The 16,565-nt window shown below is 49.3% G+C and overlaps 1 protein-coding gene across 6 annotated transcripts in view; it reads right to left on the bottom strand.

Annotated features, from left to right (window-relative positions):
* The window catches only part of LOC147879880 (phosphoglucan phosphatase LSF1, chloroplastic), a 204,324-nt gene that overhangs the window by 122,116 nt on the left and 65,643 nt on the right, over nucleotides 1-16,565 (bottom strand). The window lies entirely within an intron of this gene.

Below are 16,565 nucleotides of genomic sequence, written 5' to 3'. Positions count from 1 at the left end.
ATTTGGGACAGCTTTAACCAAAAAATTCAGCTTCTGAAAAGATACTCAACATCCTCCAGCAATACTCAAAACACCCCAGCATAAATGTAATACATCGCCACATGCATGACAGCTTGTATCCACAGTCCAGGAAATGGTTATCACCCAGTTCAAGTCCATGAAACATTAACTCACAGCAGCATTAGACAGTAAAATCAATACATGAGACGTGTATGAGGAGGTAAGAGCAGGAAACCAGGGTCACCCATGCTCGGACTCTAGGATGAGGGGGCTGCTGAAGGGCTGGTATGACGGAGATGGGTGCTCAGAAGAAAAGATGGGGTCTGCAGCCTGTGGGACCATCATTAGTCTACCTATCACATGCTGGAACTATTGTGGTCCTCATGATACAATTGCTGAAACCAGAAAGACATCTTCGTTTAGATGAAGAGACATAATAAAAGGGCCTACTAATTGTACATGGCTGCACATAGCTTTCCACGTGGAGCAAACCAAGAGGAGAATGGGGAAGTACATAGATCAGGGAACATGGTGACTTCCACCTGGCAGCCAACTAGTACAATGTCAACCCTAGCCATGCTAATGCATGCCAACACTACCAAGTCATGAACCGACACTACCATGCCATCCATCAACTGCATGCAAAATGTGTCTACCATGCCATCTTAAGACCTGCATGCCACACATCAGCCAACCTATTAGCTTACAAGTGGCTGCTATGTGGATGTCAAATCAACATATTCTTGCTTGACCCACCAATGCTTGGGAAACCCTAGCATTGCAGGACCATCTTCCATGTCCGCATTTCATCTATGGATGGCTGAAAGAAAGAAAGTTTATTAAAGTCTTTGGAAGACCGATGGGTCTATGAGACTATGAGACACCTGATACAAACAAGCTCAAACGGTGGAGCTACCAAACGAGCATCAACCCCCATACTACATGCTACACGCTACATAGCCATAAGTACATCAATATAGAGTCATAGCATAGCATCAATATGACCCTTTCCATCATCACTATCATCATATGTCATCAAAGTACAAAGCAAAATCCAGTCCAATGTCATGGAAGACTAGGCAACCGGTGAGACAGTGGTAGTATAAAGTCAAAAATAACTCGTTGTCGACTATCTGAGGACACTGCTCGGCTTGATTCCTGGCAAAGGCTCTGCGCCGGACTAGGGATATCAACCCCTGACAGTCGTGTCCCAACCCTGAACATGGAGGGGGTGTCTCCAAGTATACTCTGTGTGTCTGTCCTCTATCGGATGTGTCGTGTCTCTGGCTTTGGGTCTCGCTCATGTTGGATGCTTGCAGGGTGAGAACCTGTGTGGTCTAGCTGGAAAAACTCTATGCTCATTTTCTGAGAAGAGTCTGTCAACGGGTCCTGTCCACGTCTTTGTGATCTGAGTAGGTGCTCTTAATGTCTAACTGCCTCATGTATGAAGGCGGCCAGGCATCTTTGGTCTAGGAAGGCGAGGAAGCGGGAGAGCAGCCCGAAGCTATCTCTAAAGAGACAGTAAAAGAGGCCTCGGATCTCATCGTAAAGAGGGTATTTGAAGATGAAATACTCCTTTGACTTGATCTCCTGTAGCTCACACAAGGTACATAGGCACCTCTCCCTGGGTACTCCCTCAGCTTGTCCAGTTCTCAATGCGGAGTTGATGTGAAGAGACCCAAGATTGCCAAATAGAGATCCTCAATGAATGGGTGAGGTGAATCCGAGTATATCCAGGAGGATCAATAAAACCCTGGTCAGAGATACGTGGGCAATGATCTCTGTAAAAGCCACACTTCACTCATGGAAGCTCACTCGGTTCCAACCAGGTCCTGAATGTATGTAGCTGTGCTAGGTCCTCGTGTATGACCTGGTTGACCTCATGGTATCCAAGTGGGAGGAAAGGCGCGTTGATGCTATATTGGAAGGGCGAAGTCTATCCATGTGGAGCCTTAATCTCTAAAACCACCGGACTATGTAGGTGTGGTCACCCTCAGCTGCTAGGGCCATAGAGGAGGACAGTGCTAGCCACGATAGTCTGTGGGGTCCGAAAGTGTAGTCCATGTACCCCTTGACACGGAATAAATATGTGATGACCTGGAATGTTGTATCAAGCCGTAGTGGAGGCGATCCAAAATCGGCTTGAATAATCTGGTGGGGAACCGACGGCTTACTGCCAATCATCCGTGATAACATGAGAACCTGGAGACGCTCCACCCGAGCCCACTCTAGCATCTGAGAGATCCAGACCCCAACAAGGGCTTCCATACATCCCAGTTGGGCGGACCAAGGAGTCGAATAAGAGGGCCTTGGTCCGGAGGTTTTGAAATTGCGAGTGGAAGCACTACCTCTCCAGCCTGGCTAAAGAGGCATATCCTCTACTGAGATGGGCCTGCATCGCTGGCCTCATCGTAAAAATGGAGCCTGAAAAGAGAACCAAATAGATCAAATCAGGAGAAAATCTCATACAAATTGCATTGAAAAGAAGGCTGTTGTAACCAATCCAGTGCCATCAAAGCCCTGGTGGTGAAAATCTGAAACTAAACCATGATCCCACTCTCTCTATTGCATTTTTCTTTCCATTCACTTAGGGCCTCGCATGTTGACCATCTAAAAATATGCTTGTACTTGAAGATGGTTTGCGAGCCTGGGACTCCACATGGACAAACTACATCCCTTTCAATATAGCCTTGAGCCCCTCTTTATCCCGCTCACCTATCATGAGGCTAACCAAGTCATTCAGGAGATCTCATACAACTACATGCATACAAGACCTTGTTGCAACGTCACCAGAAATGTTTCTAGATTTTGAGAGACGTTTCGTTTAAAAACAGGTAAAAATATTGTATTTTATATGAATTATATATACTTCATAAATAATTCTCCCTCCCTCCCTCCCTCTCTCTCCCTCTCTCTCTCAGCTCTCATCAGTTCTCACCATTGCCCCTCTGGCAACGTTGGGATCTTTTGTCACCCATCTTTTTTTGTACCGTCAAGAACTTGAAAATTCTTGACCCCTCCACATCGGAGGAGATTTTTGTATTGATGATTAGGTCCCATGGGTCATTTCTGGCCCTCCGAGGAAATAATAAATTCTACTTCTACTTCTACCTCTCTCTCTCTCTCTCTCTCTCTCTCTCTCTCTCACCTGGGAGTCTGCTCATAGGAAAGAAATGAGGAGAGATAGTGGGATACAAGGCTTTGGAGGTGTAGCTGTCCTTTTCAAAACACACTTGAGGCCACTCATATCTGTGGTACGGAGAGAGGAACATGCACGTCACATGTGGATACGAGTGCAGCCACTAGATGCCCGACCTATCTTCATTGCAGTATGCTATTTCCCTCCATACACGTCATCATATGCCCATGATGTCACTACAGAGAGGCACAGCCCTTATGAGACGATACATGAAATTATCATGGAGTTCTCCAGACAGGGAGACACCCTTCTCCTGGGGGATTTCAATGCAAGGATAAGGGATAGGCAAGTGGGCTTAATTGACTTCCCATATGAGAGAGATCCCCATATGATGCCAGAGTTAGATGCAGTAGAACTTGGGAACACACTAGTACGATCGACTGCCATGTATGCAGCACCTTTCTGGGGGTGCAATCTTCCGAGGACAGATTGGAGGAGCTTCGAGCGGCTACATGTGACGATGGGATCCAGGATGATCCGATGTAAGCCCTCAGTTCCACATGAGATAGTACAGGCAGAGTTCGCCATGACATCTCTCCAGGTTGATGCCATCTTTCAGACAGTGACTTTCATCCACATGGTGTGGGACTTACCCCATTAGAGACTTCTGAGATTGGCCCTAGAGTCATCCAGACGACTCGCAGAGAGCGGGGCAGACACATGGTATGCACGCATATCTACATGGCTTGCCACGCACGGTATCCAGATGGATAGGCTTCCCCCCTTTCAGTACAGCATGGATGCACCTCCTGAGTTGTGATCCCGCGGGATGAGGTCAACCGTATTATACGGTTAGACCTCCTCCAGCTTCACACATCCCCGACTTGGGGGGAAGACCAAGAACTCCCCACCAAGACCCAGTTCTATCGCGACCACTTCCTGCGAGTACCAGAGGAGGGATTCATTATCAGACCACAGTATCTCGAAAATAGAGGAGTATCTCATGCACTGAGGATTGCCATTGGTCATGCGGGCTTCATCCCATCAGCTGAGGATTGAGGCAGGGAGAGCAGCGCGTATACCTAGAGAGCAGCGGATCTGCACGCTATGTACGCTGGGGGCGGTTGAGACAGAGGAGCATTTCCTTTGTGTTTGCCCAGTCTACTATGAGATTCGAGGACGCTACCATTGTCTCTACCTAGAGGGGAATGGCTTCGGTCCTTTGACACGACTGATCCATTTCCATGACCAGGTTTGTATCGGACTCTATCTGATGGAGATGCAGCGACACAGGGAGGCGCTTCTACGACATATCAGAGAGCAGCAGGGGTTGGTCAGACTACTACAGGACATAGAGGGTGACCGGGCATAGCGGCACGTCACAGACTTCTATACATTTGAGTCAAGCCCCGGACATAGTGGAGTGGAGGAAGAGGAGCTAGCCAATATGAGAGTAGTCTCGATGAGCAGCCGGCACAGTACCGCCGAGAGGGAGACGTAGAGGCCACATGTGCGACAGAGAGCCCCCAGAGTACACTCTATTGAGGTCTGACCTATCACACCTTTCCTTATAGGAGACCGACAGAGACGAGACATCACTCTAGACATAGCCCATAGAGTCTAGAGAGCGAGGAGACCGCGCCCCCTGCCACAGCTCGAGATAGCTCGACAGACATAGATACGAGATATTTTCGCAGCCCACCAGAGAGCCATCACTGTACCAGGCTTCGGTTTCGTCCCAGTGCCTGGATAGATTGATTGATTATGATTATGATTATGATTCTGTTAGCATAGATAAGTACTCAGCAAGGGTCCTAGCGTACCCTTTGCTTCAGCCCACTGAGGCTTGTATGAGTTCGCTTTTTTGTGCGCTTTGTCTCATAGGCCCACGAGGTCTCCCGTGGCCTTAAGAGTAGGCATCTCTCGCATCTATGAAAAGGTATTATGCCGACTCAAACAAACACAGGGTATGTCCGATGCGTTTGAGAGTAATATGGGAGTGAAGCAAGGCTGCCCTCTATCGCCTACCTTGTTTGGAATATGCATTGACCAACTGGAGGAACTCATCAATGAATCTGCAGCAGAGGAAGGGTTGACCGCAATTGGGGCTTTGGAAGTGCTATTGTTGCTATACGCAGATGATGTCGTTCTTTTTGCATACGATCTAGAATCTATGCACAAACTTTTACAAGTGCTTAATACTTTTTGTAGGGAAAGTGGGCTGCAAGTAAATGTCGGGAAAACAAAGATGATGGCAGTCTGTACCAATCAGCCAGAACATCCCCCTGAGATCACCTTCGATGGACAGATTTTATTTATTTTTGGGCAAAAAAGAGACTTCTATTAAGTATTAAAGAAAACCATTAGAGCAACGAGAATACGGGATACACCATGCAATGCATGAAAAGCTCAAGAGCCAAAAAGAAAGGATTGGGGCTGATAGTGCCATCTCAATCCGGTAGCAACCTCCGAGAAAAAGGGAGAACCCCTCCAAACTCGAAGAAATACAGTCCTCCTAGAAGAGGTTGCCTGTGAAGGGCCCTGCATGCTAGCCCATATGGCTATCAAAGTGTGAACCACGTCACTCCAAATACCTGTGAACACCTATGATGGGTGTATCTGGGTGTCATCCAAGGCCTCTATGCATCTGGCTCTCCAAATGTGCCAAGAGGAAATGCTAGCCAAAATCTCCCAAGAGGTGTCCACTGAAACATGTGAAGCTCTGAAAGGAATATGTAATACATCCTGAAGAGAGCAGGGCTCTATCACCTGTCGGTGGATCGAGAGTGCCCAAGAAGAGGGCTCACCCTGATAAAACACCTGGGGCCCAGTAAGGGATAACCATGCAACCGAACCTCAAGTCATGAAAAAAGGGGAAGTATGAAAAATGCTGAGTATACGAGCAACTCCTTTCCAAATAATTCTTGCTTGATTGCAGTCCCAAAGGCAATGTCGCACTGACTCCTCTGCAGAAAGACAGCGAGGGCAAGTGGGATCAGCCCCAAATCGTGATCTCCACAGGTTCACTGCAATCCCTCCATGAATAGAAAGCCAAAAGAAAAGAGTGATCTTTCTATTTCTGAGGGATTTCCAGAGCCTCCTCCAGAAATTCCTACGCAAATCTGCGGTGATGAAGAAGCTATCCCAATGGGGGGCTCCAGAGGGAATCCAACCTCTACTGCTCAGCTGAAATCTCTTGGCATTACCAACCATGAAACGAAAGAAGGGAATCCCCCTCTCTCGGTGCCCATGATCTATCCACTCCCACTCTCCTGGGTCCCACTGCAAGCACCTGATAGGTGCACCTCCATATAACCACAACCTCCAAGATCCCAGGGCCAAGAGCAGAGGGTCGGGGTCTAAGTACCACTACAAGCCCGCTCCATGGTCCACAAAACCAGCAATCCTGACAGGCTGAAAGGCAACTTCTAGAAGAATATCATCAGTGGATCTAGAGAGTATACCTCCATCCCCAACGTCAAAGACAAGAGCATCTTCCCCGAGACCTCGAAGAGCGATCACCTATAGAGGAACTGATGTCCTCGAAAAAGCTCCCATCCAAGTGGTGGAAGTAATAGGCATCTCAACTGTCCATTCCACCGGGATGGTTGCATCTATCTGCTGAATCCTGTGTGCTACCCCTCTGAGGTGACTCATGGACTGTAGCCTCTGATCCTCAGGTAGCCTGATAAAAGCCTTCCAAGTGACTACTATGTAGGCGGGGCCTCTCTCCCACCCAGACCACTGCATATAATGGGAAGTGATGGACAGATTATTGAGTATGTCAGCACCTTCAAATACTTAGGGGTTGATATCCTGGCAGATCACAGATGGTGGCAATGTATACATAGAAGGATGGACACTGGTTGGGGGAAGACTGGAAAATTCAAAATGTATTGTTTGATGCATATGTAGTGCACACAGTATTATATGGAGTGGAAGTACGGGGAGGCAGCATTTCAGCCTCTACATGGAATGATATTGAGAAAATGCAAAAAGCTTTCTTAAGGCGACACCTTGGTGTCAAACCCACTACTCCATACTCAGTACTTCTATTGGAAACGGGAAGGAGACCGATTGAATTTCATGCATTGATTAGAGTTATGCAATACCTAATAGAGGTACAACAAATGCAACCTGATAGGCTGCCTCATAAAGCATGGAAGGCCAGCACAAAGCTTCAAAAGAACTACAAAAGTAAGTTCATCTGCATAGGATGGGCAACCGACACAAGAAAATGGTTCAGCAGATGGAAAGTGGAAGCATATTTGACCATGCCGCCTGCAAAGGTCAACATGCAAGATTTTCAACTGTCTTTACTGAGCACTTTGCAGAATCACTGGCTGACAAGTGAAAAGAGGGTAAAGCTGGAATATTATCAAGACAACATAAATCCCACATGTTGGTCTACATACATGTCCATAGAGACACATGCTTAGCCTTATATTAGCACACCTATCCCCCTTCTATATCGCAGGAACATAGCCAGGTTCCGTACCAGATCTCATACATTTGCCATTGAGCAGGGAGCTTGGATACACCAGCCTAGACATGCTAGAGCCTATACCCTTTGCGACATGCAGACAGTTGAGACGGAGGCACATGTAGCTCTACAGTGCCCCCATTATGCACATATTAGGGAGGACTACTAGCAGATACTGGAGGACTCCGCTCAGTTCAGTTCTCTCCACTGCCTCTCCGGCAGCTTTGGGATCTTGTCACTCGTCTTTGTACTTGTCATCAGGAACTCAGAGACTCCAGACCCCTCTCCTTGAGGAGACTGTTTTTACATTGTATTGAGATGGGTGGGTCATTTTTGGCCCCCCGAGGACGCTAATAAATTATACTTCTGTCAGGAGGTTGAGTCGGAGGAGCATTTTATTTTCAAGTGCCCAGTGTACTACGAGATCCGAGGTCGCTACCACTGCCTCTTTAGAGACGGCTTTGGGCTCCTTTCCAGATTCCTTGCCTACCCAGATCAGAGATGCCTCGCGGCCTTCATTCACGAGGGGGTCCTTTAGGCGACGAGGCTTGGCCACATCATCAAATACCTCTCAGAGCAGGATCACATAGTTCTTCCCATCGAGTGACATTGATCGTCCAGTCTCTAGCCGCAGACGTGATAGAGACCCCGACCCGATGACCGCAACACGACACACGAGACATCGAGGGGACACACAAATCACTCTGGAGGACCTCCTGTCATTGTTTAGACCCAAGATACGTCCCACGAGAGTCACGGTGGCTCTGGTCTTGCGTCGAGCCTCGTCCAAGAGACCGAGACGCACGGCACCCCTTGACGGGCGCTAGCATCCCATCACCGGCTATGCACCAGCTAGGGCGACATGACATACGGAGGATTCCGCTTTGCTTCAGTTCTTTTCTTTTCATTGTTATATCCAGATGTATTTGATTATGTATGATTAGACTTAGGATTCAGCACGGGTGATGATGCTTGTTTAAGTAGCTCCACCCTTACTGTGATTTGTATCAAGTTTTCTTTCAGTCTCATAGACCCATCGGTCTTCTGAAGACTCTAATAAAATTTCTTTATTTTCTTTCTCTCTCTCTCTCTCTCTCTCTCTCTCTCGGTGCTACTATTAGAAACAGGCAGGAGACCTATCGAGTTCCATGCTTTGGTTAGAGTACTGCAATACTTAGTGGAGGTACAACAAATGCAAACAGATAGATTACCTCACAGGGCATGGATGGCCAGCATGAAACTTCAAAAGAACCATAAGAGCAAGATCTTTTGCAGATAATGGGGGACAGATATAAGGAAGTGGTTCAGCAGATGGAATGTAGACTCATACCTGACTATGCCACCCGCAAGAATTGATATCCAAGAGTTTCAGATGTCCCTATTGAGCACTCTACAGACTCAATGGCTAACAACAAAGAAGAGGGTGAAGCTGGAGTATTACCAAGATCACATCAACCCCACATGTTGGTCCACATATATGACAAAAGAGGCCCCTGCTCAGGCATACATCAGCACTTCCATCCCCTTGCTCTATCGCAGAAATATTGCTAGAGATTCCGGACTAGATCTCACATGCTTGCAATTGAGAAGGGAGCGTGGTTGAATCTTCCGCGACATGCCAGAATATGCAGATTTTGTGACTCTCAAACAGCGGAGACAGAGGCACATATAGCTCTGCAGTGTCCCAGTTATGCACACATTAGGGAGGACTACCGGAAGTTACTGGGAGACTCCACACAGTTAACATCAGTCCTTTCCACTGCCTCGCCGGCAGCATTAGGATCTTTTGTTACCCGCCTCTTTTTGTACCGTCAAGAACTTGAAAATTCTTGACCCCTCCACACCGGAGGAGACTTTTCTTGTACACCGCTCGAGTCCCATGGGTTGTTTTCGGCCCCCCGTGGACGATAATAATTTCTACTTCTACTTCTACTTCTCTCTCTCTTCGTACCTCGTCGTATAGCACAGGTCATGGTACTACCTCGCCGTACAGCACAGATCGTCGTACCTCGCCGTACAGCAAGGTCCTGTTTAGCTAGTCGACGTCCATCCGTACCAGCTAGCCCGTACTGCTACACAGCCGCTGCCGCCTCCATACAGCCTAACAGGAACAACACCCCCGGCTGAGCTAAGCCCTTGTTTGGCTCAGCCTGGGGGATTAGTGTCAGTGAAGGGCTTGGAGAATTTGCAAGGCCACCATGGATTTCCCGAAGGTGAAGACTTTCGCCACCACGACCCCTGTCAGCAAGCCCTCTTACTCCAGCATTGCAGCAACACCCAGCCCCTATGCTTTGATCTATAGGAAAAGGATCGGATTAGACCCTCATGAGCACATTTACCGCTTGGAGCATGAAGTCAGAGAGCTCAAGCTGCTAGTTGCAGCTCTTAGCAGAAAGGTGAATGAGATGGAGAACAAAGGCAAGCAAGAAATTATTGCAGAAGCTATGGAGAAGTTCAGCACATTTCCACCAGCACCAACTCGTCTCCAAGGTCAAGGAAATGATCAACACTTAGGTGAGTTCAGCCAAGGAAGAGATGGCCATTGTTGCGGACAACAAACTTAACAAAGCAGATCTGTACGTAGAAGTAAAAGAGCAGCAGGCTATAGCACATAATAAGAAGATACTACGCATTGGAGGGCTGCCCAAGGATTGTCTTGGCCTTTTCAATGAAGAAGAGGATTACACAGTAGACGAGAGGATTGCATGTCTCAAGAAGGAAATACCACAAGTAGAGTGGGATCATAATGATATTAGCCGTGTCTCCCAAACAAGAATGCAAGTACAAGTGTTTTTCAAGGAGAGAGCGGGGAAAATTAAGATTCTTCGACAGACAAACAAGTTGAAGGGCACAACGATTTGGATCTCCGAGGAACTCACCTTAACTCAGCTGAAGGAAAGGAGTGCCGAGCTCACCAAAATGAAGGATGCACATAAAGCTGGAAAATGGGCTGTGTATCAAGATGGAACAACATTAATTAGAGATTTCAAATCTAAACCTAAAGACTCTCAGTATTAAACTGATGTTATGAAGGCCACTTCTATTAGTTCTATAGTCCTAGTATGTATCGGTGTGATATAATAATCGAGCTGAGATGCCATGTGCACTCCTCGACCCTCTGGCTTATCCAGATGTTGTAAGTCTTTTGACATTTTTTACTTTGTCCCATAGACCCGTGAGGTCTCCTGCAGACGTTAATGTGATTCTCTCTCTCTCTCTCTCTCTCAGCTCCCCTCGCAGCTCACCCCTCCCCCCCCTCGCAGCTCACCCCTCCCCCCCTCGCAGCCCCTCACCCCCCCCCCTCGCAGCCCCTCGCAGCTCACTCTCTCTCACCCGCTCAGCCTCAGCCCGCCAACTCACCCGCTCCCCTCCCTCCCTCACCCGCTCAGGCTCAGCCCGCCACTCACCCGCTCAGCCCCTTTCCCCCGCTCAGGCTCAGCCCGGCACTCACCCGCTCAGACCCTTTCCCCCCGCCTCGCCTCCTGCCTGCCTGCTGTGCAAGCCAGCAGCTCAGCTCCCTGTTGCTCCTGCTCAGCCCCGCAATCTCCCTGTGCAAGCCAGCAGCTCAGCTCCCTGCGGAAGCCTCTGTTGGAAGGGAAGGGGGTTTAAGGAAAGTCTTAAACTTCTCTCCCCCCCCCCCGTGCGAATAGACTTACAGCAAGTGTCCTTAAAGTGCAGGAAAAACAGAAGGCAGTTTTGACAGTTTTGAAAGCAGAGAATTTAGCAGCTCCACCATGGCCCTTAGAGGCAGTTTTGAGGAGAGAATTCAGCACTTCCAGGAGTAAGGAGATGCCACAAACAAGGAGCTCCACCATGGCCCTCCAAGGAGCAAAAGTAGAGAAAGATAAAAGCATAGGCAGCAGTACAAGAGCCGAAGAGGCAAGTTCTTCTTTACCCTTAACATCTCCTTCCCCACCACCTCCAACGACCTCCCTTGCCTCCACCCCAACCCTTTCTTACCCATCTACTTTACTCAATCCTCCTGTGGCTCCGACCCCATCTCCTTTACTTCCATCTCCCCCATCACTTCCGGTTACCTCCCTTGCCTCAATCCCAACCCTTTCCTACCCACCTCCTCTACTCAATCCTCCTCCTCTCCCTCCTTCAGTCTCACCTCCTCCTCTTGCTCCCGTTCATTCCTCCCTAGCCCTTTCCCTTGCTTATTCCTCCCCTCTCCTAGTCCCTACCCATCCTCTTCCTTCCTCTTCCTCCCCTCCCCTAGTCCCTATCCATCCTCTTCCTTCCTCTTCCTCCCCTTCCCTATTCCCTACCCAGCCTCCTCCCTCCTCTTCTTCCCCTCCCCTAGTCCCTACCCAGCTTCTTCCCACCTCTCCCCACCGACCCTCCCTTTCAGCCCCTTCCTCCCCTAGTGCAGGCTCTTCTTCGGTCCCTGACTCCCTACTTCCTTCTACCGGATCTCTCTCTTCAGGACCTCCATTTTCTGCACCCCTCCTTTACTCACCTTCTTACCCTCTTACCCCCTCATCCTTGTACCCCCTCTCCCCTTCACCCTCCACAGCGGAAGCAGTCCTGGCAGATAATCTGCGATTGAGAGATTTAGTTATGCAGTGCATGGAGACTTGCAGACTTCAGGGCGTTGCGATTCAGTCTCTCACAGCACAGATACACACACTGACTGATCAGCTATCGACAGTTGAGAGTCATAGATCTGATCAGGACTCCCATATTCGCCAGCTTCATACCAGAGATATTGATCGGGATATCCAGTTACGGACACATGCTGAGCGCATAGTGCAGCTGGAGACACGCATTCAGGAGCATGTTGTGGCATGCGATGATCGCCTCCAGCAGCTGCATGTAGCTCCTCCAGCTAGTGCAGCAGTTGAGGAGAGGTTGGCCACACTACAGACAGAGGTACAGAAGACCTCAGAGTGGGTGGACGTTGTGCGTAGAGCCCCACAGGCCCAGCAGACCACAGTCTCTGAGACTATTGCCGAGAGTCAGCGGCGAGCTCAGAAGGCCCTCAACATCCGCATCCGCGGAGTTGAGCGATCAGATACGAGATCAGCCATGGATCAGGCGACAGATTTCATATCTGGGACACTCGGAGTTCAGGATCATGGCATAGTAGCTGCATATCGAGTGGGCCGGGATCCAGCACGGCACCAGCCACTTATCATCAGATTCAGAGATGCTGAGGCCCGTCTCGCAGCATTACGAAGGAGATCCAGATTGAGGGACCATCCACAGATTCACATGGATGAGGACCTTACAGCTCTTCAGTGGGAGGAGCATAGACGTCTCATTGCACAGAGGGATGTTGCCCGTCGTGAGGGCAAGTGGGCCGTGATCAGAGAGGGCAGACTTTTGATAGGAGCTATGCGATCTAGACCGGCTGGAGCCCACAGTTGACGACACGAGGCCTATGGGACACGTAGTCTGCCAGATAGCTTGAGTTTCGCAGTTTGGAACTGTAATGGTTCCCTCACAGCTCAGCCTGGCAACTTACGAGAGGCCTTTTTTGATCAGGACATCGTCTTCTTTACAGAGACCCATGAGAGCCCAGAGAGAGGCTTGCCGCAGGTGACAGGGTATGCCTGGGAGTCTGTCTTTCGACAGCAGACTAGACGATCAGGAGGAGTCAGAGGATCTGGCGGTGTGGCAGTTCTTTATAGAGAGCATCTCAGATCGATACTCACAGTCATGAGCAGAGACCATCGGGCCAGATATCTTTGGGTACGGATCAGGAGACCCCCCCTGAGAGACTTGTTTATTGCAGTATGCTACTTTCCCCCGAGACAGTCTCGTTATGCCTCAGATGGACCAGGACAGTCACCTTTTGAGGATTTGTCAGCCGATGTATTGGAGTACTCACGCCGCGGAGAGGTCATCCTTTTAGGAGACTTCAACGCGAGGACATCAGACAGACAGGCAGAGATTTTGGACTTTGCTGAGGATCCAGTCTTAGTTCCAGCTGCCCCAGATGAGAGTTTTCCACGCTTATCTTCAGATAGAGGGGTAGAGGTGACAGATCAGGGACATCGCCTATTGGAGCTTCTCTCATCGCACGGCATGGTCATTTATAATGGACTTCGACAGTGGCCGCATTCATCCACAGCCACATGTTTTCCCTTCGCGGGTGGTGGCACGAGCGTCATTGATTACGTCTTGGGTCCCCCGACTTTAATCCCTTTTGTACATAACCTCACAGTCGACCCTTTTATGCCTTCAGCCGATCATGCACGTCTGCACTTTATTCTTACCCAGATTCCTCATGCCCCCCCTTCTAGACATCATGAGCGTCAGCCATACTATGAGGTTCATTTTGACCACCAGTTTGATGATATTTATAGCCAGCACCTGAGTGGTCTTCTCCGTCCACACCTTCTCGATGCCCTACCCTCCACACAGGATCGGTGGGACCTTGTACATACCTCCATCATCTCAGCAGCCCACAAGTCCTTCCCCGTCACTTGCCACACATCCAGTCCTCCACCAGTCGGTCTTGTGCCTTGTAATGGATGGTATGATGAGGAGTGTAAAGAACTCCGCAGGAAGCTTCGCCTTGAGACACAGGAGAAGTCTCTCCTCCTCATTGAGACCAAGAAGAGTTACAAGCGTTTGGTGCGACGCAAAAAGTGCCAATTTCTAGCCCGGAATGAGGAGGAGCTGAGAAGTTTACTTTTCAGCTGTGATTCCAAGGAATTCTGGAAGAAATTCCTTCGCTTGAAATCTCAAACTCCTCTTACAGACCCGCAGGTTTGGCTTGCCTATACTTCCACTTTATATGATATTCCAGACCAGCCACACATCGACTTATCCCATGTGCCTAGACCCACCTCCTCTGCCTTATTCTCATCCAATAGTGTCCGAGCAGCAGCTCATCGTTTGAAGACTGGGAGAGCTAAGGACCATGATGGATTGCAAGCGGAGTATGTAATCCATGGGATTGATGCCTTAGCTACAGTCCTCTCCCGTCTTTTTAACGAGTCCATTTGTACAGGTCTTCCACCTAGTTGGCTAGAAAATACCATAGTACCCATACACAAGTCGGGGGATCCTTTGGAGACGTCGAACTACAGGACCATTATGATTGGCCATGTCATGGCCAAGATTTATGCGACCATTCTAGAAGGACATATAAATGACCATGCCGAGGCGACAGGCATGAGAGCTAGAGGGCAGGCAGGATTTCGTGCAGAGCACTCGACTCTAGATCATATCTTCACACTCAGGGCTTTGATTGAGGAGGCGAAGTCACGTAAGCAACGGCTCTATTGTTGCTTCGTGGACTTCAGAAAGGCATTTGACACTGTGCCGCGTTTCAGACTCTTCCAGCGACTCCGTGACTTGGGATTCAATGGGGAGATTCAATGGGCGATCATGGCCTTGTATGAGAGAGTCACAGGTAGAGTCAGGACACGGGCGGGGCTGTCGGGGGAAGTACGCAGTACGATAGGGGTGAAGCAGGGGTGTCCTTTGTCTCCGACACTCTTTGGTCTCTATATCGATGAGTTAGAGATGTACATACAGACGATGGGTGGTACAGGTTCTTTACTGGCAGGATCCACGATACCGATTCTCCTCTATGCAGATGACGTGGTTCTTATTTCTTCCTCCCAGCAGGGTTTACAGGCACATCTCCATGCACTCCACAGCTTTTGTCAGGACAGAGGGTTGTCTGTAAACCTTGGGAAGACCAAAGTCATGGTCTTCAACACGTCATACCAGGTTTATAGGAGAGGCGAGTTCTCTTTCACATTTGATGGGCAGGAGGTGGAGCTAGTCAGGGAGTATACATATTTGGGTGCCACATTTAGAGGTCCAGTCTTCACCATGACGCATGCAGCACGAGATAGGATCAGTAGAGGGTATGCCGCCTTGGCTCTTCTCGAGAGGCAGTGTGCACAGTCACATTTTCAGCATCCCGACACGAAGTCCTTACTTTTCGATACGCTGGTGAGACCTGCAGTCATGTATGCTAGCCCCTTTTGGGCAGGAGATCTCAGGGTTGCAGATTGGAGACGAGTAGAGAGGTTACAGATCATCATGTTCTCCAGATTGATCAGAGCGAAGCCCACGGTACCGCATCAGATTACGTTCGCAGAGTTCGGAGCTACACCCCTAGCGCTAGATGCAGCATTTCAGTCAGTTACGTACTTGCATAGGATCAGGGCGCTCGGAGACTCAGCAGCAGGCAGAGCACGATTACCGTGGCTAGCACTGACATCCTCGCAGATGTTAGCGGAGAGAGGTCATACTTTTTGTTGGTACCACACACTCTCCACATGGCTCACCTCGCTGGGCTTGGATATGGATAGGCTGCCACCATTTCGATACAGCATAGATGCCCCTCGCCTCCCTCTCACTCGACATGAGCTCAGTCAGGTTATCAGGGCAGATTTGTTGCAGCTATACACGTTTCGCACTTGGGTTCATCCCACAGATTAGACGTTGAGGCCGGCAGGATGCGTCGTACAGCTACCGGACATAGACCCAGGCGAGAGACTAGGATATGCCCTTGTTGCACTATGGGGGAGGTGGAGACTGAGGAGCACTTTGTTTGCAGATGCCCTTTATATTATGAGATCCGTGGCAGATTTCACTGTTTATTTGGGCACGGATTTGGACCTCTCTCTCGGATTATGGAGTATGAGGATCAGTATTGCTTAGCGTTGTTCATCAGGGAGATCACCAGATACAGAGAGAGATTCCTCAGAGAGCACCGTCGCATCCCTGTCAGAGACCTGGTTATTCATGAGGAGCAGGACGAGGCGCAGGACCATGAGCACAGAGATAGCCCATCTTGCCAGAGAGCACCGATGGTTCCACCCCGAGGATGTACATATGACATGATCCGGCAGCACCGCAGGATGATCTTACACAGAGGCCGTACCCGTCGCTTTATTTCTAGACGACGGAGGATGATGGCAGATTTTCGGAGGAGATTGCTCCATGGAGACTTGGCACCGCCAGCAGCCC

Source organism: Dipteris shenzhenensis, chromosome 33, assembly GCF_047967505.1.
Source record: "Dipteris shenzhenensis isolate YYH24624 ecotype China chromosome 33, Dip_SZ_1.0, whole genome shotgun sequence".
NCBI lineage: Eukaryota > Viridiplantae > Streptophyta > Polypodiopsida > Gleicheniales > Dipteridaceae > Dipteris > Dipteris shenzhenensis.
Note: the sequence above shows the minus strand (reverse complement) of the source record. Positions and strands in the feature narration are given on the sequence as shown.